Here is a 25,618-nt window from a genome sequence, read left to right on the forward strand (position 1 = left end):
TCTTGAGATTTGCAAGCAGCTAGCTATCATTATCTGAAGTTCAGAGAGGAGCCTAACATGCTTTGCCAATATGAAGCAGAATAAGTCACCGTATCCAAGTCTAGGGACTCTGTGGTAAGGGCTTCCTGCCTCATTTATGCTAGGTATGGGGCTCAGAAAACGGTGGTTGATTTTGAATGCAGAAGTGAAGGTGTTTGTCTCAGGGTATATTTGTGCATTTGTCTTGGAGATTTCATTTCTGAGAGAGTGAGTAGAAGATCATTTCCGTCTACACATTTCCTAAGACACTTCCTCCATCTAATCAAAGGCTTTTTCTGGCCCAGTCTTAATATATATATTCTTTCTATATGCTCTCCTAACTTCCACCAAAATGATGATCTCTAAAATTGCTCTGGATGTCTATTTTTGTGAAGAGAAAACTGAAAATATTTAGTTCTATCAGCAGATCTAGTTGTCATCAGCTTCTGTCAATCACAGAGAGCTTTAATTAGGGGAGTGAAAATTAGTTCAAATGTTTGTAAAGAAGCCCTACAGGTCTCATTTTTTTTTTTTTTAGAGATCTCTATCCTTTCAGCTAATAGAGTGTTAAGCCAAATACCATCTGGATTAGGACTGGCACATGAGATAGTTGATCATGAGCATGTTTTAAGAATTAACCTTACAGTCGATTTGGAGGGTTGACTCTTGAGGGAGTCAAGTGTGTGTAAATACCTTCCCTGTGTGGAGAACCAAAACAATATGAGCACCCTTCAGGGCCACTAAGCATAGGAAGGTATTTCTGAATAGCTTGTAGGTTTTATGTTCCCATAATAGCAGATAATCCACTCCGTGGTTGACTTCTAGATGATCCACGACCTATTATACAGAAGACTCTTACTAAATATCCTACCATGTCACTGTGGAATTGTCTATCCTTTCCCTAAATGCTCAGCTTTATTAGGACTTTCAGATTTAGATGACATAGCCTAAGAGAAGCATGAATCAATTGGAATATATCCAGCAGAAAACATTCTTATGATGACAAATGTGAACATCATTTTACAGAACAATTGAGGAGCTGTGAAGTTTTCAGCTGAAGCAGCAGCAACCCAGAAATGCAAATGGAAGCACAATAAAGTCAAATATGCAAACATCTATTTGTGCAAGAGGGTTACACTTGTTCTGTCCAGCTCCAGAGAGAAGGAAAATGACCAGAGGTGGAAGATTCCAGGCTATCCTGAGATGGAAGAACATTAGAATTGAGCAGAAGAAGCAGTTGCTTCACAAACTCCCTGTTTTCAGAAGTGTTCAAGAACATTATATTAAGAATGTGGAAGTCCAGCAGATAAGCCCCATCAGCAGCAGGAGGCAGCAGTCCTGGGAATTTAGGAGTGATCCAAGAAAGTTTTCTTTGAAAGAGGACCTGTGAGTTAGAATAGAATGGCCTTGACCTTATGCCAATAGGGAATGCTTTGAGGACTCCAGCTGGCCCTGTTTTGGGTCCTGAAATCCTTTCATTCGTCATTTTTCTAGTTAGTAAGTCTTTGAAGGCCTCAAAGACAGACCTGAAAGCAGTCCTTTATCCAGGGGCTGAGACTGATCACTGCTTAGGCCAACAGTTAGGACTTAGGAGAGGGGACTCTGGCAGATTTGGCCCAGACTAACAAGCATGGGTAGGGCTCATATGAAGCCTGAGGAGGAGAAGATTCTGAAACTATGAGCTTTGGGTGCCAGGTACCCATAGCTTGGGCCTAGTTATCACTCCTGTGATCTGGAAGCTCACCTTTAGGAAGAGATGCTTATGCCTATTAGACTTTCATCATGGGACATCTGGAAGTTTAACCTAAAGAAATGATGACTCAGAAGTGTAAGTGGGCATATGAGAAAGGCCTATTGGGCAGAAGAGGGGTTAGGTTCTCTCCACCCAGCACTAGAGGAAGGAAAATCACCAAGAGTGGACATGTTGAGGGGACCAGGTTTTAGTATAATCAATAACTGGAGGGACTTCAGAACTACTGAACAGTGGAAACAGCTGCTTTATCATACGTCCTGTCTGTAGAGATGTTTAGGAACAGGTTGTCACTTCAGGGAGGAGGAGCCACCGTTCATTCATCTTTTATCCTTATTGAAGTAAGAGTTGAGATTAAATAAACTCTAATGATGTGTAGGAAGTTGGATAAAATGTATTTTCCTGAAATTTTGTGAAACTACAAAACACTTTATTTATTCAACATTCCTGGATGCCCTAAAAAGAATAGTTCTCCTCCATATGTATCTAATAGTTCTGATTACACTGTCTGTGCCAGAAGACACTATTTTCTCAGCTGAGGGCAGAGACTGTTAGTTTATTTTTCTCTGAATCCCTACCTCACAGGACACTGTCTGCTATACAGTAAGTATACTACAACAAATGTTTGTTGAGTGAATGTCAAATTAATTTTGTTAATTATATGGTTCAAACATGGACCGAGTCCCTTCTGTGTGTAAGGCATGCCTACCCAAAATATATTCATAGCTAACATTTATCAAATTCTTGTTATTGGCTAGGTGCCAGGGTTTCATACACTGACTCATTCAATCCCTACAACCAACCCTCTTAAAAGTATCAAGTAGATACTATCACTATACCCTTTTAACTAACAAGGAAACTGAGGCATACAGAGGCCAAGCAGCCCTCCTTCCCATGGTTACACAGAGGGTACCTAGATGATACAAGATTTAAATTTAGTTTGTGTGACTCCAAAGCCAACACAGTTCATTATTACAGTATACTCTCAGTAAAGGAGCGATCATTAATAGGGTAAAATATTTTTAAAATATAGCTAACAATTATTGCATGCTTTCTATATGCCAGGTCCTAAGCATTTGTTCATGTATCCCTCACATTAGCCTCACAATGTAGGTGCTATTATTCTGCCCCTTTTACAGATAACACATAGAGTCTAGGATTTTTGGATCTGGGCTCATCAGACTGTAAAACTTATTCTCTGAATGTTATGTGATCTTCTTCCATTGTGAGGGGACTGAAGAAATAAGTATTCCCCAAAATGAAAGAGGAGAAGGACACTGAAGGAGCAAAAACATTTTTGGGGATACCGAAGGAACAAGTCGTGACTCCTCTTCTGTGAAGTGTGTGTGTTACTTTAACATTTGTATTTGGATTTGATCTTCCACTGGATCTCGGCTCATCCGACACTTTATTGGGATATTACCATTCCAAATGTTCGTTATGTATGCCTTCTGGATATTGATTAGCTATGAGTTCAGAGGCAGGTTAGAGGTGATAAGGAAGCTCACCCTAAAAGCAGCATTATCGAAAGAACAAAAAATTTAGGATAAAATGCAAATGGGTTCTGGGCGAGGCTCACCATTTAGTTAGCTATGAAACTAGCTAATAAAATCCCTTATTTGCAGGCCACTTAACCTCTGCATGTCCTAGTTTCAACATCTATAAAATAGGGTGGAGGGAGTAATTATACCCCTTTATAGTGTTGCTGTAAAGAGGAAAGGATATAACACACATAAAATACTGAACTTGGTGCCTAACACATGCTGCCCTCACTTATCCATGCTCCTTCTCATCTTGTCCTTTTCCTTTCTCTTCTTCCTCTTTTTCTCTTCATTCTCCCCTTCCTTCTTCTCCATTTCCTCATTAAAACTTGTAACTTTTTAAATGGGAAGAATCAGGTGTATTGTAAGACAAAAGGAGTTAGGTGGAGAAAAACTTGTCAAGCCTCATTTTATGATGTAACCTAACTTTGCTTTATGAAATTAAATCTACCTCAAATGGGCATCAGAGCCTCAGAATCCTACAAAATGTGGCCCCTGACTCAGAGCTGGAAGAACTCAACCAGAAAGATGGGCAGACTTAGGTTGTCTTGGGCCTGGAACTTATACAAATTTTGGACCCTCTTTAGGTAAAATAATACAAAATTAGACACAAATGAGATTTTGTCAGAAATCTTTAATGTAGATTAAATTAAGTCGCATAAGAGATAATTCACTCCTTTAAAAATATCTTCACCTAATCAAAATCAATCATACTTCTAAAATAATTCCAGATCTCATACATTAAGTTGAAATCAAAAGCTGTGAATCATATTATAATATAACGAGCGTGGCTTTGTGGAAAGAGGCATAGCTTCCTTCTCCCCCTAGTGGTTTTATATATTTGAGATCAAAAGGCTGCTTGCTGAGAAAAAGAGAAAAGGGCTAATAAATGCAAGAGTGCATGTGTGCCTGCAATAGCAGTTCGGTGTGGGGAGTTCTCAAGGACAGCCAGGATGTAAGCCACGGCAGGAAATCAGGAGGAAGCCAGGAGTTCATCACATTAACCTTATACATCACCTGGGCAAGTCACTCATTAAGAAAACAATCTGCCTCTCTTGGCCTGGAAATCCCTCCTGAGTGCTTCTAGGCTGCGAGTGTCAAATTGTTCTTCAGAGATGCTGAGCAGAAGAGGATTTTCCATTCATCTTTTGGCCTTCCCTTCTCCCTCTCTCAATGAGGACTTGTGCTGCCTCCTGCCAGAGTGTTGTAGGGAAGATTAATTAGCTAATATTGGTTAAGGGCCTTTGATGATGACTGCTAAGTGTTTGCACCATGTAATTGCCATTTTTTCAAAGGAAATGCCCATATAGTTACTAATTAGGCATTGAAGCACCTCATGGCCTATTATTTTACAGTGGTCTTGTAATTAACTGGCATCAGTACCATTTCAAATGACATTTATTGCCCATTTCCCTGGTTTAATTTTTGAAAATTTTATGAGAAGCCTGGGAATTGTTTCTTATTCACCGCAACTTGAATAATTAATGAGGTAAATATGGCTTTGGGTGGTGATATTGTCAACAACGAGAGTTCTTTAGAGATTTTAATTAAGAACACTACTGCTGTACTTTATGTGAAAGTTTATTATGGTGCCTAAGCACTCTAAGTGATCCTTCATTGTGGACTGTGGCTCATGTCTGTTTGTGTCCGTGTGTGTGTGTATGCGCTTGTGTGAATGCGTAATTTTTATGACAAATGGTATAATATGAGATATGAGAACAACAGCAAAGTCCTCCTTTGGCTTGCCATTCTCAAAGGCGCAAACTGGAGAAGCTGATTGATTACTTTTTTGCCATTTTCTTACTATAACCTAGAGGCTTGAATTAGCTCAAATCAAACATCACTTGTTAAATGTCTACTATAGTATCAGTTATTGGACTAGATGTGTTTTATGATTTCTTTAATCTTTACAACAAGTCAATGAGGTCTCTCACGATGACAAAGTGAAGATTCAGAGAGGTTAAGTAAGATGTCCAGAGCCACATAGGTAGTAATAGATGAAGACAGAGGTCAAATTCAAGTCAGTCACACTCTGAAGCCTGGGCCCTTTCCACTCTATCTCTCAAGCAAAATTACAGAGCTTTCTACTTGGAAATGAATCTTGGTCAAGCCAAAAGCCAAGTCGTGCCTTCTTCAGGAAGTCTTGAAAGGTCATGTGTGTAAGTGCATCCTCTCACCTGTACACTGATTTTACTTCCTGATGCTTTTCATAGTTTGACTTTTATTTAAGCTCTGTGCCAGTGGGAAGGAAAATATAATGTGATACTTAGAAAAGCATGGACTTTGGAGACAACTGGAATGTATTTCTTATTCTGCCTCTTCCTATCCGAGTCAGTTTGGACAAAATTCAGCAGAGCTTAAGTTTCATGTTGTTGATGTGAGATGAAAGAAGAGCACGTATGGAAAGTTCTCAGAATGTATCATGGTATATGGAAAGCACACAACACATGGTGGCTGGTTGGATGGATAAAAACAAAATAAGTGAAGGAATGCATGGCAGTGACCTTTGCTCATTTGTGGGCTCACCTCTCCAAAATTGCACTCTATGTCAGTTCAAAATGTGATTTTAAAAATATAAAAATGAATCTCATAAAGACTTGAGAAAGACAAGTATATCTGACTGAGTTCCAGGCTGCCCCACTGTAGTAGAAAAACCTGACTAGATCACACCGATCATAATGGTGTAGAAAACTTTTTAAAAATAATTACCACTAAGACTAGAATATGTTGATTATTAATGGGCTGAAATATATGGATCTATTGTGTTGTGACTTCTTCCAACCTATTTCATTAATGAAGTAGAATGATGGAGACCAACAGGAGACCTGGACTTGAAATCACAGGACTCTTATCAGAATTTCAATTCCAGTTCCACCATGTGTTATTATTTATGTGATCTCTATACTCAATAAGCAGTGAATTTCATAGAACTACCAGGACTTCAGGAAGCCGATTCTGAATTTGAAATTTATTTGTGTAAAGTTTACTGGGGGTGTTTTCTGGAGCGGCACCTGTCAGGGGGTCAGAGAAGCAGGATTGGGTCATGGTGGTTGCAGGTGACTTCCCAGGCATTTCTGGAGTTGGAATAACGCTTCAGAGCTGAATTGAAGAAAGAATACCGAGACTTTGAAGCCTCGTAGACTGTCCCCAGGACAAGGGTGTAGCATTAGACAAAGCAGCTCTTTTTGGCCAAGAAAGGATATTTCTTGAGAAGAAACTTGGCTGTGGGATGTCAACCACCCATACTCCCAGCAGCCGTGGGCAGGAGTTTCTTAGTTCTGGAATCTGAGTGGAGCACTACAGCATCCACTACAGTGGTGAAAGAAGGTTTTCAACTCAGGAAACCTGACCCCTCATGACTTCATTATAATTTCTTTTTTTGCAACTCAATGACTATTATCATTTTCACTTTGCGGGTGAAAATATAGAACCTCAGAGCTAAGTAACTTGCCTGACATGCCAAGAGATTGTAGGTCCCATAATATACCACTAACGCCCTTGTGCATTTCCTAGGACCATGTATCTGTCTACTTTGATAGCAAATGAAAAGTCACTCAATAGATAGTTAAATTGTTCAACATTTAATAGTTTGCTAAATCTTAGAAGATGCAGGGGATTATGTGTGCATGTGCTTGCATGCAATGTTTTAGAACAGGCAGATAGATATTAGCTATTTCCCGCTGGATGGTATAATCACTCAGGACTTCAGGGGAGTAGCAGCAGAGTCCAGAGTAGAATCACTCAGGACTTCAGGGGAGTAGCCCTTATAACACACTTCGTATCAAGCAGATTTTGCGAGTCAAGTAATTTCTTGTAAACATAACACCATGCAACAAAACCTGATATGTATTTTTTGGACTTCACAAAATAATTCCATATTATTTTTGCAAGTAGTTTTTGTGTATCTCTGATGTTATGATGTACTCACTAGGGATACAGAGGTAAATGGAGCTTATAGATTGGTGACAGTGTTGTGTTGGATTTGGACTTCAACACTGCAAGAGATTTCTGCAGATACGGTCACCCAGAGAGTATTATAAACAGACAGAGAATAGTCTTAAAACCCAGCCCACTCCATCATCCCAAATCTGAGGTAAAAGGAAGGGAACAAGAGAGAGGATTTACGGAAAGCAATAACTTATTTGCTCCAGCCTGGAAAATGTCCTACAATCTATGGAGCTGTACTAATGTGTGAATGGACCTCAATGACAGTGTAAATCCCTGCTAAGTTAGTTGGCATAATCATCAGCCTACCCACTCACAGGATGCCAGCTTCTGGGCCACAGGAGCTCATGGAGGCACAGTAGCACCGTGAGACTTGTCTTCATAATAGGACTGGTCCAGGCATCCACTTTTTCCTCCTCATAGACTCCATCTGCTGTGGGAAGTTAGGACTTCACTCTAACCATCTCCATTTTCTTAATATTTGCTCTCATCTGCCTGGGCCACCTCAGGATGTGTGTGTCTATCTAAAGGCACAAGCGGTTCTCCCAGGCCTCTCCCAACTAAAATGTGAGAGCAGTCCAGCAGGACACTGGATTTGCAAGTAGAATGACATGGACATGAGTCATGATTCCATCACTTTGCAACCAGTAGGCTACTCAGCTTCTCTGGGCTCTGATTTCTTCATCTGCAAAATGAGGTTGGATGAGGGATAATAATCGTTCACAATTGTGAGGAGCAAATGAGAATATTTGTGTTTTTTAGAAGGAATTATATAAAAGTTCCATACAAATAATGATGCTGAGCTGGATGGGTGTGCAGATGCATTTAGCTTGGGAAGAAGATAAGCCTTTACTTGGAGGAAAAGGCAGAATCACAGCTGTTGAATTTGTTCTAAAATGAATACAAGGCACCTTTGTAAGCCAGACTGACAAATAAGTCGACCCCACTCCTCATGTGCTGGTTGTCAACTTGCGCCCCGCTGCATCCTGTTCCCCATGTTTAAATTCAATAAATATCAGAGCAGTCACCCATTGCAGTTCTAGAAACCTGTTTCCTCCTATCTACTGCATATCTCAACCCATTACTTTAGAATAACATAGTCAGATGCAATTAGCCCCAGACTATTCAATTACTCAACAGGTTTCCGTATGTCATGAAGCATTGTACTTGTGAGAACACAAGGGTGCTGCACACACAAAATGGTCATTTCCTCTGCTTTGCACTTTCAGCAAATAAGACTTGAAGTCAGGTTGTCATGATAGTCTTGATTTAACATACCTAATTCCAGTAATCTAGAACTTTCCTTGGATCTGAAAATGCTCAGGACCCATCACCGAGTGTCTATTTTGATTTCCCTGGAGGTTGAGAAGGAGATGCCTTTCTACGTTTCTGAGAAAACACATGCTTCTTGTGCCTTCAATTCCTTGCACAACCTATTCTTTTTGCTATCAATATGTTTCCTTCTTATCTTAGTTGGCAAATTCAGAACACAAGCTTCAAATTAGCCTCAAGTGGAACTCACCTGTGGTTTTCCTAAAGTTTGCAAAAGCAGAGAGAGTCACAGCCGTGTCCCTTGTTCAAAACCCTTCTAAGTACATCAGTTCCAATTTCCAATTCTGCGATTACTTGTTTAAATATCTTCCTTTCCTGTAGACTGTGAAGTCCTTGAAGAATGGTACTGTATTTTGTTCATCTTTTTGATTCAGAACACTTAGCATGGAATGAGCCTGAAATTGTAGATTGAATAGATGAATAAATATACAAATAGATACTGTTTTCAAATGTTTATTTTCAATGGAAATATTTAACTCATTGTCTTTTGGTGAGGTGACATTAATTTTTTGAACACCATGCAAACTTATGCTGGCTACTTTTTAAGGAATAAAACATGGAAAATTATACCAGAAAGATGACATTTCTTCAGTTTCTCCTTTCTCCACTGTGGGTAAGTTTATGATTTTTTAAAATTTCTGCTTTAGCTATGGGCTGCTATAACCTGCATAATTATTTAGTGGACTAATAGACTTATTTAATGATAAGCCCTGTCTGGTATGCAGGATGATGTCTTAGAACTGTCACAGCTGAGTTGGGAGAAAGATATAGCTCAAGATGAATGGTTGAATTCAGATTAAATTGTCACTCTTTGGGCATCTACTAAAGATTGGCTATGGTGCTGAAAACATCACCTACATTATCTTAATAATCAATTGACACTGGCACTCCCATTGTGCAGGTGTAGAAAGGAAGGCTCATAGAAGTGATTTAATTTGGTAGAGATGACCCAGCTATTAAGCATATGCTGAGTCCTGGTATCTAGTTTCACACAGACTGGAGATGGGCTGGGATTCAGAGAGGACAAGGGAGTGCTTAGCCAGTGGATGTGTCTCCAAGACAGCCAAGTCCCTGAGGTTCTGTGATCTGCGCGGCTAGATCTCTACTGGCTGAACTTCCTGGCCTGGTGAAACGCAGTGAGGCGGGAGATTGGGGGGAAGAAGGGCAAAAGATCTGAGTTTGAGTATTAGTCTAGTCACTTATTGGATACATTGGGTGTTTCTTGCTTCATGCCACTGCTCTGCCTATGTCCTTCCATGGCTCCCCAGTGCTCTTTGCACAGAGATCATGACTCTGTCAGTTGCTGCATGGCCTGCCTCTCCTTGCCACTCCAGCCTCAACTCATTCCATACCCTGCTCCCTGTCTTGGGGCTGGTCATACCAGGAGGCTTCAGATCCTGCTCTCTCTTGCCTTTGCAAATGCCATTTATTCCACCTAGAATTATCTTCTCATCTTTCTTGTGCCACCTTAAAAAAATAGGCTTTTCATCTTTCAGCTCTCAACCCAAGCACCTGTTTCTCAAGGCAAGCCCTTCTGCTGCTCCAGGGCCAGCTCAGCTTCCTTTGTGAGTCCCTGATATTGACCTGTCTTCCTTTCCTTCAGCGCACCTCACTTGCTTTGCAGGTAGCATTCACTAATGGATTAGGTGATTAGTACTGGTCTTTTCTTTTAGACTGGAATCTCCATAAGAGCGGAAACAGCACAGCATGGCCCGCACAGATCAAGTTATCTACTCACAGACGGCTACTATCTAAACATTCACTTGCCCTCTCTGAATTTCAGATAGTCTCCACTCTGTATGAAACTAGACTATGGTAGTTGGAAAATCAAACTTTGTGATTCACTTTAAAAAAAAATATCAGAGTACAAACTCAGTTCATATCTACAAACTCTAATGGGTCCAATGACTACTAGCGAATGAATGGAGAAGGAAGGTGTAGACACAGCTGGTCTTATCATTGCTTAGCTGTCTTCAAGGCTTGAGCTTCAGAGTGCTTGCTATTTTGCAGGTTTTTGACCTCTGGAGAATTCCAGGACTTGTCTACCTATCTAATTAGGAGCCCATGTTCATAGTAAAATCAATGCTTCATGTAGTATGGGGTTGAGGGATTGGTAAAAGCATTGACCTTGGAACCAGACTGCTTAGAGTCTACCACTTATTAGCTCTGTGAATTTAAGTGATTTACTTAACCTGTCTCTGACTTAGTTTTGCCATCTGTAAAGTGGGGGCTATCACAGTATTTATGTTGTACGATTGCTGTGAAGATTAAATAATTTATATTTATTTTATAAAGTGTTTACAATAGTTCCTGACATATAGTGCATGCTATATAAGTAATTTCTATTAGTTTTATTTCTTCAGGAGATAGGACATGCTATGTCTTTTCAAGTGCCAGTGCCTATAACCACTTCCTTCCTAGGCATCCTCCCATTTCCCCAGTAGCTGTAGCTGTTTCTGCCTCCCATTTGAGGCGCTAAAATTTGAGTATGTCTTACTCTTAATCTGAATTGTCTTATGGCAATATTGATTATTTTTTCCCTCCATGTTTTCCATTGCAAAGACTTAGTTCTCCACTAGTGGGAAATAGTCCTATTGTCTCAATTATACTTGGGCTCTGCCCCACAAAAATTTGACTCATCAGATGCAATCAGACAACAGGAACTTATGCTGGGGAGGTAACAGAGCTTGAGAAAGGTGGCTTTTGCTGGGATGAGTCAACACAGCTCAGCTCCCCTGTGCTAAGTGGAGCTGCAAGTTGCACTGTGAGTCTGTGTGGTCACTCACTCTCCGCTGGCTCACCTCAGTGGGCTCCCTGGCTGGCAAGCTGGCACTACACAAACAGGAATGCTGAGGAAATGCCTTTCCAAGATGGGCTGCCGGGGAATTTAAACACAGAACTAGTTATTGAGATTCTCTAATGGCATAAGAGAGTTGAGGCTAAAGTCTGAGCTGGCTATTAAACACAGAACTAGTTATTAAGGTTCTCTACTGGCATAGAAGAGTTGAGACTAGAGTCTGAGCTGGCTACTAAACACAGAACTAGTTATTAAGGTTCTCTAATAGCATAAAAGAGTTGAGACTAGAGTCTGAGCTGGCTAAGGCAGAGAATGGTGTGTGGTACGGAGAACAGAATTCAGGCTGTACCAAGTAAGAAGTCAGTGACCTTAGGGAAAGTCCCTTCCTCTCTGTGGCCCTCCCCATGTGTTAAGGAAAAAGTTCATTCATCCATTCAATACATATTTGTTGAGCTTCTACTGTGTTCTAGGCACTGCTGGACAGATGAACTCTCAGATGTATTATGTTGAAATCACTTTGTGAAATACATGACTCAAAGCTCAAATATGGTGAACTTGGGGACAGGAGCACATGGGCTGCATTATCTTAATCTGTGTAATCAACTCATGGCAGAAAGCGTGGTGCATAATCTGAACTCTGGAAATATTTGGTGTTCTTTAAAAAATTCTACTCTTGGCTTTCTTCCTAAAATGTTTGCATACTATTTTATTGATGTGGTTTTTCATATTGATTATTTTCTTCCATTTGCTTTGGGTTTATGTTGCTCTTCTTTTTCCAACCTTCGAAGGTGGCAACATGAACCGCTCTTTCTTAGTCTTTTACTTTTATAAAGTTGTAAAATTTCCCCCAGCACTGCCTTAGTTGTGAATAATTTTTTTTATTTGCTGTGTTTTTATTGTGATTGTTTCAAATATTTTAATGTCCTTTGTGATTTCTTTTTCAACCTATGTGGTATTTGAAAGTGTGTTGTTTGATTTCCAAATATTTGCGTTTCGTTTCTTGTTTTTGGTTGTTGAATTCTAATGCATTTCCTTTGTACTCAGAAATGCAGTTGGCAAGCACGGTGGTATTTCCTGTGAGCTCTAGAAGAGACTGGCTCTGTGTATGTACAGACCAGCTCTGGGCCAAGGATCCACTGAGGTTTCTCCATACAGCGTTCTGAGGACTCTTGTCTGAATAGCGCCCTTCTCTTTGCTAATCTGCCCTGCAAATTCCAATTGCAATCACAGCCCTCAACTTTAATCTCTGCCACCCCAGCTCAGCAACACTGCTGTGCTTTCCTTTGGCTCCATCTCCTTGTGACATGAGGATCCCTGAGCGTTCCCCATGGCAGAAAGTTGAGAAAACATTGAGCTCACCACGTGTGTTTGCTTTTTTGCTAGCATTACAGTTCTCTAAAAAATGTTTTCACCTATTTTGTTCCATTTCATAGTTGTTTACTTTTGTGAAGGAAGGGAGAACAGTCCAGGTAATACCCATACTCTGTTGCAGCCAAACTCCAAGTATTACTTTATAATTTCATCTTATTTAAGTTGCAAATATTGACCTAATGAGGTGGGTTCTGGAAGTTTAGGTTTTAAAAATGCGTGTTTTAAAATTTTCAGAATGTGCTTATTTTATTTTTACCAGGGCCATCTTTATAGGTTTTTAATTTAACTTTTCTTTGCATTTCTAACTGTGATTTATGTTTATGAATTTTGAAGAAAAAATTATTAAATCATCTTTTTTGCAATTTGTGAGCCTCCATCATTTTGAGCAACTAAGTTGTACCTGCAATTGCTATATAAAACCTCTTTCTAACAATATCTGAACAGTGCTTTTTACTTGGTGCTTTTTGAAGATAACATAAAGAACTAGTTATGAATGACTAATTTAATACATAAGATCAAATGTGAATGACTTACTAACTGGTTTACTTAAGCGCAATGTTATCATTTCACAGCACAAACGATATCCTGATAAAGCTATAACAGGTTGATACTTCCCATCTCTGCTCTCTCAGGTGACAGTGAGTCCTATCGTAATGTGTTCTCTTTAGTAATATTATACTAATATTTTTAGTAATATTGCTCTCTTGTGCTTGCTTAGATGTTCTTACTAATTCATGTCTGATTTTACAGTTTGCTGAATCTCTTCTGTGATTCATAGTTGTCCATGCCAGAGGTGCCAAATAATTCTGTTTCAGATAAGTCACTAGCTTATAGCTGTGTGGAAAGTGTAACTCTAGAGACTTCTCAAATTCTTTGTTTATAATTCCCTATAGAACACCAATTATGAACAGCTTTCATTTATTGCACTTTTTAAAAAGCTATTTGTGTTTCTATTGCCTACTGCATTCATTCATAAAAATGCTGAAATTTGAAGGATTTTCTTTCCCTCCTTCAAAGTATACTCTGCAAAATTACTTTGCTTAAGCTCTTTGTTATCTGAGGATGGCTTCTCGCTATGGCAAGGAGAGGGGTTTAGGCTGCTTGGGTTTGGATAAAAATATAATACAAGTTTATTATCTAAAAAAGCTTGTTTCACTTGGTCAAAGGTTACTGATGCTATACTTAATTCCTGTGTCATACTGTAAAATAATTCTTAGATGTAATCATCTTAGGTTTTGCCTTTACTTATTTAATGCTCATTTAAGATGGTAAAAATGAGTTTAGTAATATTTATTCTGGATATTTGAAAGCTTTTCTTTTTCTTATAGATTCTTTCATATATTTCAAATAGATAAGACTGCTAGCATAGTGAATTCTGGTAGATGAGGTATGAGTCCACTACTCACTTGAATTGATTCATCTGGCAGATAGAATTTTAAATAATAAATGCTACTATTTTAGGGAAAAGAATCATGCTTCATACTCTGGAAGATACAAAATAAATTTCTGATACTCAAGTTGCTCAAAACACAGATAAAGTTCAGGCAAAGTTACATGTAAAATTAAATGACGACTCAAATTTTTTAATGGAAAAAATTAAGGAAATTTTGTAAAAAATAAATGGTTGGACAAGTAATGTGGACAGTTCATAGAAGAAACTGAGGATTGGAGTGGCTAAGAGAACTTTTTATAGAGATGGTGTTGTCAATTGTATAACCTTTATATAATTATTATAGCCTTAAAAAATCAACCTTTGCTGTTTAAACCCTATAATTGGTTTTTATATGCAAAGGTTTAGAAGGCTCTTTGGTCTTTGAAATACAACAGGCCATGCTGTCTACGTTGTAAATATTGACATAACAAGATGGGTTCTGGAAGTTTAGTTACCATCATTTCTCCATCCTATTTAATTCGTAACATCTAATTCCTCTATTCTCTGTGTTCCCACAGAGAGCCTCATGTGCTTTCTAGAGCCCCAACTTTCCACTTTTATTGTAGCCTTCTCAATCGCAAGGCTGTCCAAGGTTCCTCTGAGGCCAACTATGGGATCAGCTCCATATTTTAATTCCAGACAAGGTTACAGGCCACCATGGACTTCTAGGCTCCTGCCATCCATGACCCTGAACTGAAATAATTGGGTAATTATTTGCTTTGTTAATCTTTCATATATTTATATATATAAGATTTTCATATACATGAAAGATTATATGATTTTAAATATATATTTTATATATATAAATAATATATATATCTCATATATATAAATATAAATATATATATATATATGAGAGAGAGAGAGTGCTCACATTTGTTTCAATATTTACTATTAGAAGTGCTTTGGTCTTTATTTAGAAGTTTGGTGATGTTTCTGTGACCAAAAATATGCTGTAGGAACTTGTTTGTATCAATTAACCTATTTAACCTATTTTGTTACAAATCCTTTCACTTAAAGTCACAGTTTCCAAGAACCCGTGGATGACATTGAGGACTTGTTGTATTTTCAATTCATCCTCTTGTTTAATCCGCATTATTACTCCATCTAGTAGATACAGTAATTTGTATTTCTATTTCATACATGAGACTCATGTATTGAATAGGGGAGGGTAAAACCTGAGACTTCTGACTTGAATTCTAAGGCTCTTTCTTTCATCCTGTACCTCATTTGGAGGTGTAAAAATTGGAAAACAAGACAAAGAGGATATAAAAGATAGTGTAAGGCTTTGCTTACGTTAAAAAAGAAAGAGAAACAAAACATTCATTTTTCGATGTGAAGGAAGTTTTTTTGTGTGTTTTTGTCTTGTTTCCTCATGGTTTTGAGTTTTCTAACTTTCTTGCTTTCCCTCCTGGGCTAAAAATCCCATACATTTCCCTCAACTGATTTCCAGCTCAATTATGCAAACTCAAGAGATTTGTGTAGCTTGAATGCATTTGAAGATAACCCTTACTTTGCGATTCTTGGGTGAAATCCTCAGGCATTGGTATCTCATTCATTTTACTGGGGCTCTAGTATTTTACTTAAAGGATCAGCAGTGTGTAATAACAAGGTGAATTATGTGGTCATGACCTGAAACTCATTATCATCATCATAAAACTTTTGATTTTTTCCCCTCCTTTTGCCAAAGTCCTTGGAATAAAGGAATAACTTAGAATGTAAAACCACTGTGTCCCCAGATATTTTTGACACAAATTCACTCCACAAATATTACCTATGCATGATCATGAAGAAATGGTATTTCTTTTTTTCTGTCTAGGATGTGGCTATAAGGCACTTTGTTCACTAAAGTAGGACATGGATGACTGGAGGTGTCAGAAACAGGAACGGTATCTGCCCGAGGAAGGAGGGAAAGCTGGGGTGCACAGATGCCTGGTATACCTGGGATCTGACAGGGAAGGGCTAAACAGGTGGCTGGTACAGCTGGGATCTGAGTTCAACAGAAATGCACAGGGATCTACTCAGAGAAACTTTTTGATTGAAAACCCTGTGGGTTAACAGCATCAGGGACAACTGTCCACAAGTCACGAGGCCCCAGTTTCTGAGCTGAGTTGCAGGGTAGAGAGGAAAAGAAGTTAGGAAGAACTAAGAAAAACAGGACAGTTTTAGAGGAGTTAGAGGATTAAACAAGAATTTAAAACAAGCTTAAGGAACATGTCAGAGATTCAGTTAACTGGGGTGGAGAATGAGATCCTGGCAGAATCAGTAGCAAATATTTCTTTAGTCTATACTTTCATGTATTAGACAAAACCTGCTCTTATCACGTCACAGGTAAGAGTAAGTTTATTCATTAAATTCACAAAGGCTTTTTGAGCACTTATCATGTTTGTAGTCGGTGATGGGAATTCAGTAGATGAAACAGAAAGGCACCCTGCTGTCAGGCAGTTTATATTCTAATGGGGGGAGAGAGACAATAAACATAATAAATGGAAGAAGTTAAATAGAGACGACATTTAGTATGTTAAGGGTAATGTGCAATGTGAAAAACTGGTGTAAGGCACACTATTGAGAGTGCTAGGTGTTCAATCAAAATCAACGCAGACTCAGGTAAATGGAAACTTTACTTAGATATTTCAGCAGGGGGAATGCGTCCGTCTCAGAAATCTCAAGTGTCTCAAAATCAAGCAGAAGGGGACAAGTCTTTTGGAGAGAGGGAGAGGTAAAACTGGCAGGGAAGTTTGTAGGGGCAGAAGGCAAGAGGGCAGGGTGAGCAGGTGTCAAAATCAGATTGCTTCAGCAGATAAACTTTTTTTTGTGGTCGGCTGATTCTCGGAATGAGTGTTGAGGAGGATATTCTGCACCTGAGGTGCTGAGTGCTTATTTAAACTTGAGGGCAAGTCAAAACGTAGGGGCCTGTATGGAGGAGAGGAGTCTGGCTGAAGTCTGGTCAAGTCAAAGTTCATGGGCAATTGTGAGCCCTTGGTCACCAAGGAGTGTTCATGTGTCATGTTCAGTAGAGTGGTCCACAAAGAGCTCATTGAGAAGGTGACATAATAGCAGAGTTGAAGTAAGTGAGAAAGCAAAGACTAGAAAGCTGTGAGGAAGCAAAACATGCTGATATCAAGAGGAATGCATTCGAGGCAGAGGGAAGACCCAGTGTGGGGACTGAGGTGGGAGCGCAGCTGTTGTGTTTGAAGAATAGGATGATGGATTGTATTTTCCAAAGACTTCCCCGATAATATCTTCTATCCCATATGTTCCTTTGCAATGTGACTTTTACATGTTCCCATGAGCAGGTGGAATTTATTACTCCATGACCTCAAATCCTGGCAGGTCTGGTAACTGCTTTAACTAATAGAACACGGTAGAAGTGTTGATGGGCCAGTTCCAGGCATAGTCGTTAACTGGCTTTGCAACTTCTACTTCCTGCCTCCTCTAACACTTGCTCTCGGGACTCTGACCCTTAGAACACCGAATGCCATAGCTTCTGTTCTATGAGAAGCCCAAGGCATGAGGAAAGGCCATGGCCAGAGGCATGTAGGTGCTTGGTCCGCAATCCCAGCTCAGCTCTCGGCATCAACTGTCAGTCATGGGAGTGAGCCAGCTACTGTGGACGTCAGCCCAGGGATCCTTCAGATGACTTCAGACTCAGCTGACATTGGACTGTAACCACACAAGAAACCTCAAAGCACAAATGCTCAGTTAAAGTCAGTCAATCCACAGAACCAATAGAGAATATAACAAATTGTTTTAAGCCACTTAATTCTGAGGTGGCTTGTTACGGAGCAATAGATGACTAAAATAAATAAAAAGGAGAACATTGTAGATAAAGAAACGAGACCGAGAGGGAAATTAACAGGAAATGAAGTCAGAGAGAACTTGGGAAGTCCAATGGGATATTTTCTTGTAACAACTTTGAGTTTTGCTTTGAGTGAAAGAGAGCTGTAGTGGGGTTTTGAAAGAGGAGTGATATGATCTGACTTCCATTCTAAAAGGACCCTTCTGGCTGCCGTGTGGGAAATAATCTGTGGATACGTTGGTAACAATTTAGGTAAACAATGGTTATGTTTCAGGTTGAATAGGTAGAGGGATGGGAGGTGAGAAGGTGTTGCTGTCTGTAAATATTTTGAAAGTAGAGCACAACAGTGTTTCCTCATAGATTGAGATGTAAGAGAATGAGATGGCCAATAATGTTTGAGATACTAGAAAAGGATGTTTCCATTTTGAACTGAGATGGAGAATACTGCTGAAGGGCATGCTCAAGGGGGAAGACTGGGGGTATGTTAATTAGAAATAGCTGTGGCCGTCTCAGTGGCAATATCAAATAGGTAATAGGACACCATAGCTTTGGAGTTGGTGAAGGTCAAGGTTGAAGATGTAAATACAGGAGTCAGCAAAAAGTCATGAACTAATGAGGTCACCTAGGGAGTGAATGTTGGTAAGAGACAAGAAGAGGACTGACGGACCCCTAACACATTGCAGATAAAGCAACTGGGAGAAGACAAAAAGTTAGCAAATCAGACTGAGAAGGAACAGTCAGTGACATAAGAGGAAAACCAAGAGAGGGAATATGTGGGAAATCTAGCAAAGAAAGCATTTCTAGTAGAAAAAAGTTATCAGCTGGATCAAAAGCATTTAGGTCAAGTAAGAAGCAAACTGAGAATTGACTTCTGTCTATATTCAGCAATGTGTGGTCTTAGCAGAATCATCTAATTCCCTCTTTCCGTTTCTTCGCATACACAACACAATATTTATTGAGCATTTACTATATGTCAGATACTTCCCAGGCCTTGGGGACAGTAAACCAAATAAAATATTCCCTCCAGTAGTTTACAATCATTCAATCGATTAAACAGTATTTACTGCACAGTTACTACATGTAAGACACTGCACTAAATACTATGAGAGATATAAATGTGGTGTAAGACACGTGTTTAACCTAATTGGAAACTTTAGACAGAAACACACAGTCTTGTAAATTGCAGTACAAGCAAAGCCTACAAGAAATATCAAAATGAAGTATAAAGTTTCAATAAATGGTAGCATATTAGACTAAATGCTCTGGGATGAAAGGATAAGTAGTCTAAATTGCAAAAATGTAGAAAACGCTTCATGAAAGCACACAAATAAAAAAGTGCAGGGTTGAGGAGCCTATGACATAGACATTGGTGGTCAATAAATGGACAACTTCGGGGAGACCGGAAAATGAATATAAAAAGTAAATGCAACAACATGGGTGAACCTGAAGGACATTTTGCTAAGTGAAATAAACCAGTCACAGAAGGAAAGACATAGTATGATTGGACTTACACGAATATCTAAAATAATCACATAGAAGCAGAGAGTCTAAAGGTGGTTTCCAGGGGCTGGAAGGAGGAGGAAATGGGGATTTACTGTACAATATGCATGAAGATTCAAATATGCAAGAAAAATGTGTTCTAGAGATCGGCTGTACAACATCGTGCCTGTGTTAATGATATTGTACACTTACAAATTTGTTAAAAGGATAGGTCTTATGGTAAATGTTCTTACTGCCATAAAAACAGTAAAAAGTTAATAATTATGCATTTCTTAAAAAGTAAGTGGACATGCATCAAGAATGGATGAGGCCACTTGTATGACTTTGGAATTTGGCCTTTTCTGTGCTATGGCAAGGGTGGAGTTTGGGGGAAGAAGAAGTTTTAGGCCATTGGGTGTATCGTAAGGTTTCTATTTTAGGATAATTCCATCTAGTGGTGGAAGTTAGGATGGAGTGTGATTGGGGGATGAGAGGACTTAGAAATAATACCACTGACATGGATTGCGACTTAGAAGAATATAGGTATTTTAAAGCCTTTTCAATCTCACGTAGGCTTTCCCTCTCCGCTGATGTGTGTGTTCTTGTACATTTAGGGTGGGGTATGTATGTGTTTTAAAAACATCTCTTTCTTAATGCATTAATTTATAGGTACTCAGTTTTTGCTGCCAAAAATGGAATCCATTCATTTCACATTCTAGCTGTCACTAGTTCTTAAGAACTTAATTGCAATGGTTGGGGTTTCCTTAGATTCTAAAACAAAAAGAGCTTAATTTGTTTTAGGAATTACTTTTCTTCTATTTTTTAGTGTCATAATTTTATTATCCACAAACATTGATAATTCAGTATCTTCTGTTCTAATTCTTACATCTCTCTTTTTTTCTTTTAAATGTAATGCTCTAAGCATGGTGCCAGCACATATCTCAAAAAATAATAGTTCATTATTATCTTCCCTATCCCTTTTTTAGATGTTTGAAAAAATTGTTCAGTAAATATGTCAGAGTTAGGTACTTTTATTTTTAAGTAATTATTTACTTCTTATGTTGTTTTAAATCTCTTTTTTTTGTCTTATAGCCTAGAAATATCTCTTTCTCTCGACATTCTCTTTCATATAAAAACATTTACAGAACACTTTTATTATATAGGTAACTGAAAATGAACAGGACCTACCCTCCATCCTCCTGAAGGTCAGCAGATTTGGACACTGGTTTAAATAATTGAAGACAAAATAAAATAACAAATGTTATATAAGCACAAGTAAATTGCTGTTTTTCTTAACCTTTTTAATCCCAAATTTTATTAATTAACATATTTCTCAGTGTACAGGAGCACCCAGGCACATAAAGCAAGTTCTTAATGACCTACAAAGAGACTTAGACTCCCACACAATAATAGTGGGAGACTTTAACTCTCCACTGTCAATATTAGACAGATCAACGAGACAGAAAACTAACAAGGATATCCAGGACTCAAATTCAGATCTGGACCAAGCAAACCTAATAGACATCTACAGAACTCTCCAGCCCAAATCCACAGAATATACATTCTTCTCAGCACTGCATTGCACCTACTTTAAAATTGACCACATAATTGGAAGTAAATCACTCCTCAGCAAAGGCAGAAGAATGGAAATCATAACAAACAGTCTCTCAGACCACAGTGAAATCAAGTTAGAACTCAGAATTCAGAAACTAACTCAGAACCGCACAGCTTCATGGAAACTGAACAACTGGCTCCTGAATGTCGACTGGATAAACAATGAAATGAAGGCAGAAATAAAGATGTTCTTTGAAACCAATGAGAACAAAGACACAACGTACCAGAATATCTGGGACACATTTAAAGCAGTGTCTAGAGGGAAATTTATAGCAATAAATGCCCATGTGAGAAGCAAGGAAAGATTGAAAATCAACGCTCTATCATCAAAATTGAAAGAGCTAGAGGAGCAAGATCAAAAAAACTCAAAAGCTAGCAGAAGACAAGAAATAACTAAGATCAAAGCAGAACTGAAGGAGATAGAGATACAAAAAATCCTTCAAAAAATCAATAAATCCAGGAGCTGGTTTTTTGAAAAGATCAACAAAATAGACTGCTAGCCAGATTAATTAAAAAAAAAAAAAAGGGAAAAGAATCAAATAGATGCAATAAAAAATGATAAAGGGAATATCACCACTGATTCCACAGAAATACAAAGTACAATCAGAGATTACTACAAACAACTTTATGCACATAAACCAGTAAACCTGGAAAAAATGGATAAATTCCTGGACACTTGCACCCTTCCAGGTCTAAACCAGGAAGAAGTTTAAACCTTGAATAGACCAATAACAAGGGCTGAAGTTGAGGCAGCAATTAATAGCCTACCAACTAAAAGTCTGGGTCTAGACGGGTTCACAGCTGAATTCTACCAGACGTACAAACTGGAGCTAGTACCACTCCTGAAACTATTCCAAACAATACAAAAAGAGGGAATCCTTCCCAAATCATTTTATGAGACCAGCATCATCCTGATACCAAAACCTGGCAGAGACTGAACAAAAAAAGAAAACTTCAGGCCAATATCCATGATCAACATAGATGCAAAAATCTTCAATAAAATACTGGCAAACTGATTGCAACAGCACATCAAAAAGCTTATCCATCACAATCAAGTAGGCTTCATCCCGGGGATGCAAGGCTGGTTCAACATACACAAGTCTATAAACATAATCCACCACATAAACAGAACCAAAGACAAAAACCACATGATTATCTCAATAGATGCAGAGAAGGCCTTTGACAAAATTCAACAGTCCTTTATGCTAAAAACTTTCAATAAACCAGGTATCAAAGGAATATATCTCAAAATAATAAAAGCCATTTACTACAAACTTACAGCCAATACCGTACTTAATGGGCAAAAACTGGAAGAATTTCCTTTGAAATCTGGCACTAGACAAGGATGCCCTCTCTCACCCCTCCTATTCAATATAGTTTTGGAAGTTCTAGCCAGAGCAATTAGGCAAGAAAAAGAAATAAAGTGTATTCAATTAGGAAAAGAGGAAGCCAAATTGTCTCTATTTGCAGATGACATGATTATATATTTAAAAGAGTCCATCATCTCAGCCAAAATCTCCTTAAACTGATAAGCAACTTCAACAAAGTCTCAGGATACAAAATCAATGTGCAAAAATCATAAGCATTTCTATACACCAATAACAGACTAACAGAGAGCCAAATCATGAGTAAACTCCCATTCATGACTGCTACAAAGAAAATAAAATACCTAGGAATACAACTAACAAAGGATGTAAAGGAACTCTTCAAGGAGAACTACAAACCACTGCTCAAGGAAATAAGAGAGGACACAAACAAATGGAGAAGTATTCCATGCTCATGGATAGGAAGAATCAGTATCGTGAAAATGGCCATACTGCCCAAAGTAATTTACAGATTAAATGCTATCCCCATCAAGCCACCAATGACCTTCTTCACAGAACTGGAAAAAACCACCTTAAACTTCATATGGAACCAAAAGAGAGTCCACATAGGCAAGACAATCCTAAGCAAAAAGAACAAAGCCAGAGGCATCATGCTACCTGATTTCAAACTATATTACAATGCTACAGTAATCAAAACAGCATGGTACTGATATCAAAACAGAAATATAGACCAATGAAACAGAACAGAGGCCTCGGAGGCGATGCCACACATCTACAACCATCTGATCTTTGACAAACCTGACAAAAACAAGGAATGGGGAAAGGATTCCCTTTTTAATAAATGGTATTGGGAAAACTGGCTAGCCATGTGCAGAAAACAGAAACTGGACCCCTACTAAAATTAACTCCAGATGGATTAAAGACTTAAACATAAGACCTAACGCCATAAAAACCCTAGAAGAAAACCTAGGCAAAATCATTCAGGACATAGGCATAGGCAAGGACTTCATGACTAAAACACCAAAAACATTGGCAACAAAAGCCAAAATAGACAAATGGGATCTAATTAAACTTCAGAGCTTCTGCACGGCAAAAGAAACAGTCATTAGAGTGAACCAGCAGCTACCAGAATTGGAAAAAATTTTTGCAATCTACCCATCTGACAAAGGTCTAATGTCCAGAATCTACAAAGAAGTAAAACAGATTTGCAAGAAAAAAACAAACCCATCTAAAAGTGGGTGAAGGATATGAACAGACACTTTTCAAAAGAAGACATATATGAGGCCAACAAACATATGAAAAAATGCTCATCATCGCTGATTATTAGAGAAATGCAAATCAAAACCACATTGAGATACCATCTCATGCCAGTTAGAATGGCGATCATTAAAAAATCTGGAGACAACAGACACTGGAGAGGATGTGGAGAAATAGGAACACTTTTACACTGTTGGTGGGAGTGTAAACTAGTTCAACTTGTGGAAAACAGTGTGGCACTTCCTCAGGGACTTAGATATAGAAATTCCATTTGACCCAGCAATCCCATTACTGGGTATATACTCAAAGGATTATAAATCATTCTATTATAAGGACACATGCACACGTATGTTCATTGCAGCACTCTTTACAATAGCAAAGACTGGAACCAACCCAAATGCCCATCGATGATAGACTGGACAAGGAAAATGTGGCACATATACACCATGGAATACTATGCAGCCATAAAAAATGATGAGTTTGTGTCCTTTGTAGGGAAATGGATGAATCTGGAAACCATCATTCTCAGAAAACTGAAACAAGAACAGAAAATCAAACACCGCATGTTCTCACTCATAGGTGGGTGTTGAACAATGAGAACACATGGACACAGGGAGGGGAGCATCACACACTGGGGTCTGTTGCAGGGGGGCCAAGGGATGGACAGCAGGGGTGGGTGGGGAGGTCAGGGAGGGATAACATGGGGAGAAATGCCAGATGTAGGTGACAGAGGGATGGAGGCAGCAAACCACATTGCCATGTGTGTACCTATGCACCAATCCTGCATGATCGGCACATGGACCCCAGAACCTAAAGTGCAATAAAAAAATTCAAATGCATAAATTTCACTATTTTTTCTAAAGTCTTTTTTAATATTACTGCTATTTTATCAAAAAGCAATTTTATTATTTTTTTGTGATTTTTGTGTTGTCTTCCTTCTCTCTTCTGATGGCTTTAAATATTTATTTAACACATATTTTAGTTTGACAGTGAGTTGATTGTTTTAGCATTTCCTTAGTAATAGTAATAGCATAAATTAACTTACTTTGCTGGATAATTACTCATTTAATACTGCTACTTTGTACTGAGTACTTGTTTTTACTTTGTAAACATATCTTTGTAGGCTACAATTTATTGTATTTTATTTTGAAATTTAGAGGAGAGCTCTTTTAATAGAAACCACCAGGATGTCCACAATGAATGTTTATTTCTGACACAGGTTGGATATTCTTTTTTATCTGACTAGTTTATTATTGCTATTCCTGGAGTTTTCTTTTTAAGCCTCTATTGTGTGTAATAAATGCTTTTAACTCTTTTTTCCTCTTTTAAATTAATTTGAAAGGTAACTGTAACTCATCTAATTTTCCTTATCTTTTAAAGTAGTAACACTAATATGGGTTTTTAGGGCCAGGCACAGTGGCTCATGACTGTAATCCAGCATTTTGGGATGCTGAGGTGGGTGGATCACCCGAGGTCAGGAGTCTAAGACCAGCCTGGCCAACATGGTGAAACCCTGTCTCTACTAAAAATAAATAAATAAATAAAAATTAGCTGGGCATGGTATCAGGTGCCTTTAGTCCCAGCTACTTGGGAGGTTTAGACAGAATTATCACTTAAACCCAGGAGGCAGCAGTTGCAGTGAGCAGAGATCGCACCACTGCCCTACAGTGTAGGTGATGGAGCAAGACTCCATCTCATAAAACAAAACAAAACAAAGAACATGGGGTTTTAGGGGTCTTCATATTTTCCCTCCTATGTTTTCCTGTTTTTAAATTAGCAGACTACTTGTCCTTTCTGAGAAACAGGAATCTAGGCAGCCTCTTGGCCTACCCTCTGTTAGCAGATGATGTCAATTTTAACAAATCTGGCTACAAGTGTTCTTAGGTGCTTCCAACAATCTTAATGGACATGTGGGCTACAGATCAATGGAAAATGGGGCTCAAAAATGGGGCTCAGTC

General features: G+C 38.6%; 2 long non-coding RNA genes across 5 annotated transcripts in view; one reads left to right on the forward strand and one right to left on the reverse strand.

Moving 5' to 3' along the window:
- Positions 1–25,618, forward strand: part of LOC105716813 (uncharacterized) — a 355,673-nt gene that overhangs the window by 317,437 nt on the left and 12,618 nt on the right. The gene's annotated exons all lie outside the window — the stretch shown is intronic.
- Positions 3,924–25,618, reverse strand: part of LOC105716814 (uncharacterized) — a 39,256-nt gene continuing 17,561 nt past the window's right edge. Inside the window, exons 3-4 of one of the 4 annotated variants that reach the window (XR_001107361.3) lie at positions 8,042–8,981; positions 3,924–7,939 (exon numbers count right to left, since the gene is read on the reverse strand). This is a non-coding gene — a long non-coding RNA (uncharacterized LOC105716814). Of the gene's footprint in view, positions 8,982–25,618 lie in introns of all 4 variants that reach the window. The other 3 variants (XR_001107362.3, XR_001107360.3, XR_001107359.3) reach the window with 3 other exon arrangements.

Source organism: Aotus nancymaae, unplaced genomic scaffold (genome assembly GCF_030222135.1).
Source record: "Aotus nancymaae isolate 86718 unplaced genomic scaffold, 86718_ANA_hifiasm-v0.15.2.pri h1tg000036l, whole genome shotgun sequence".
In the NCBI taxonomy this organism is placed as follows: domain Eukaryota; kingdom Metazoa; phylum Chordata; class Mammalia; order Primates; family Aotidae; genus Aotus; species Aotus nancymaae.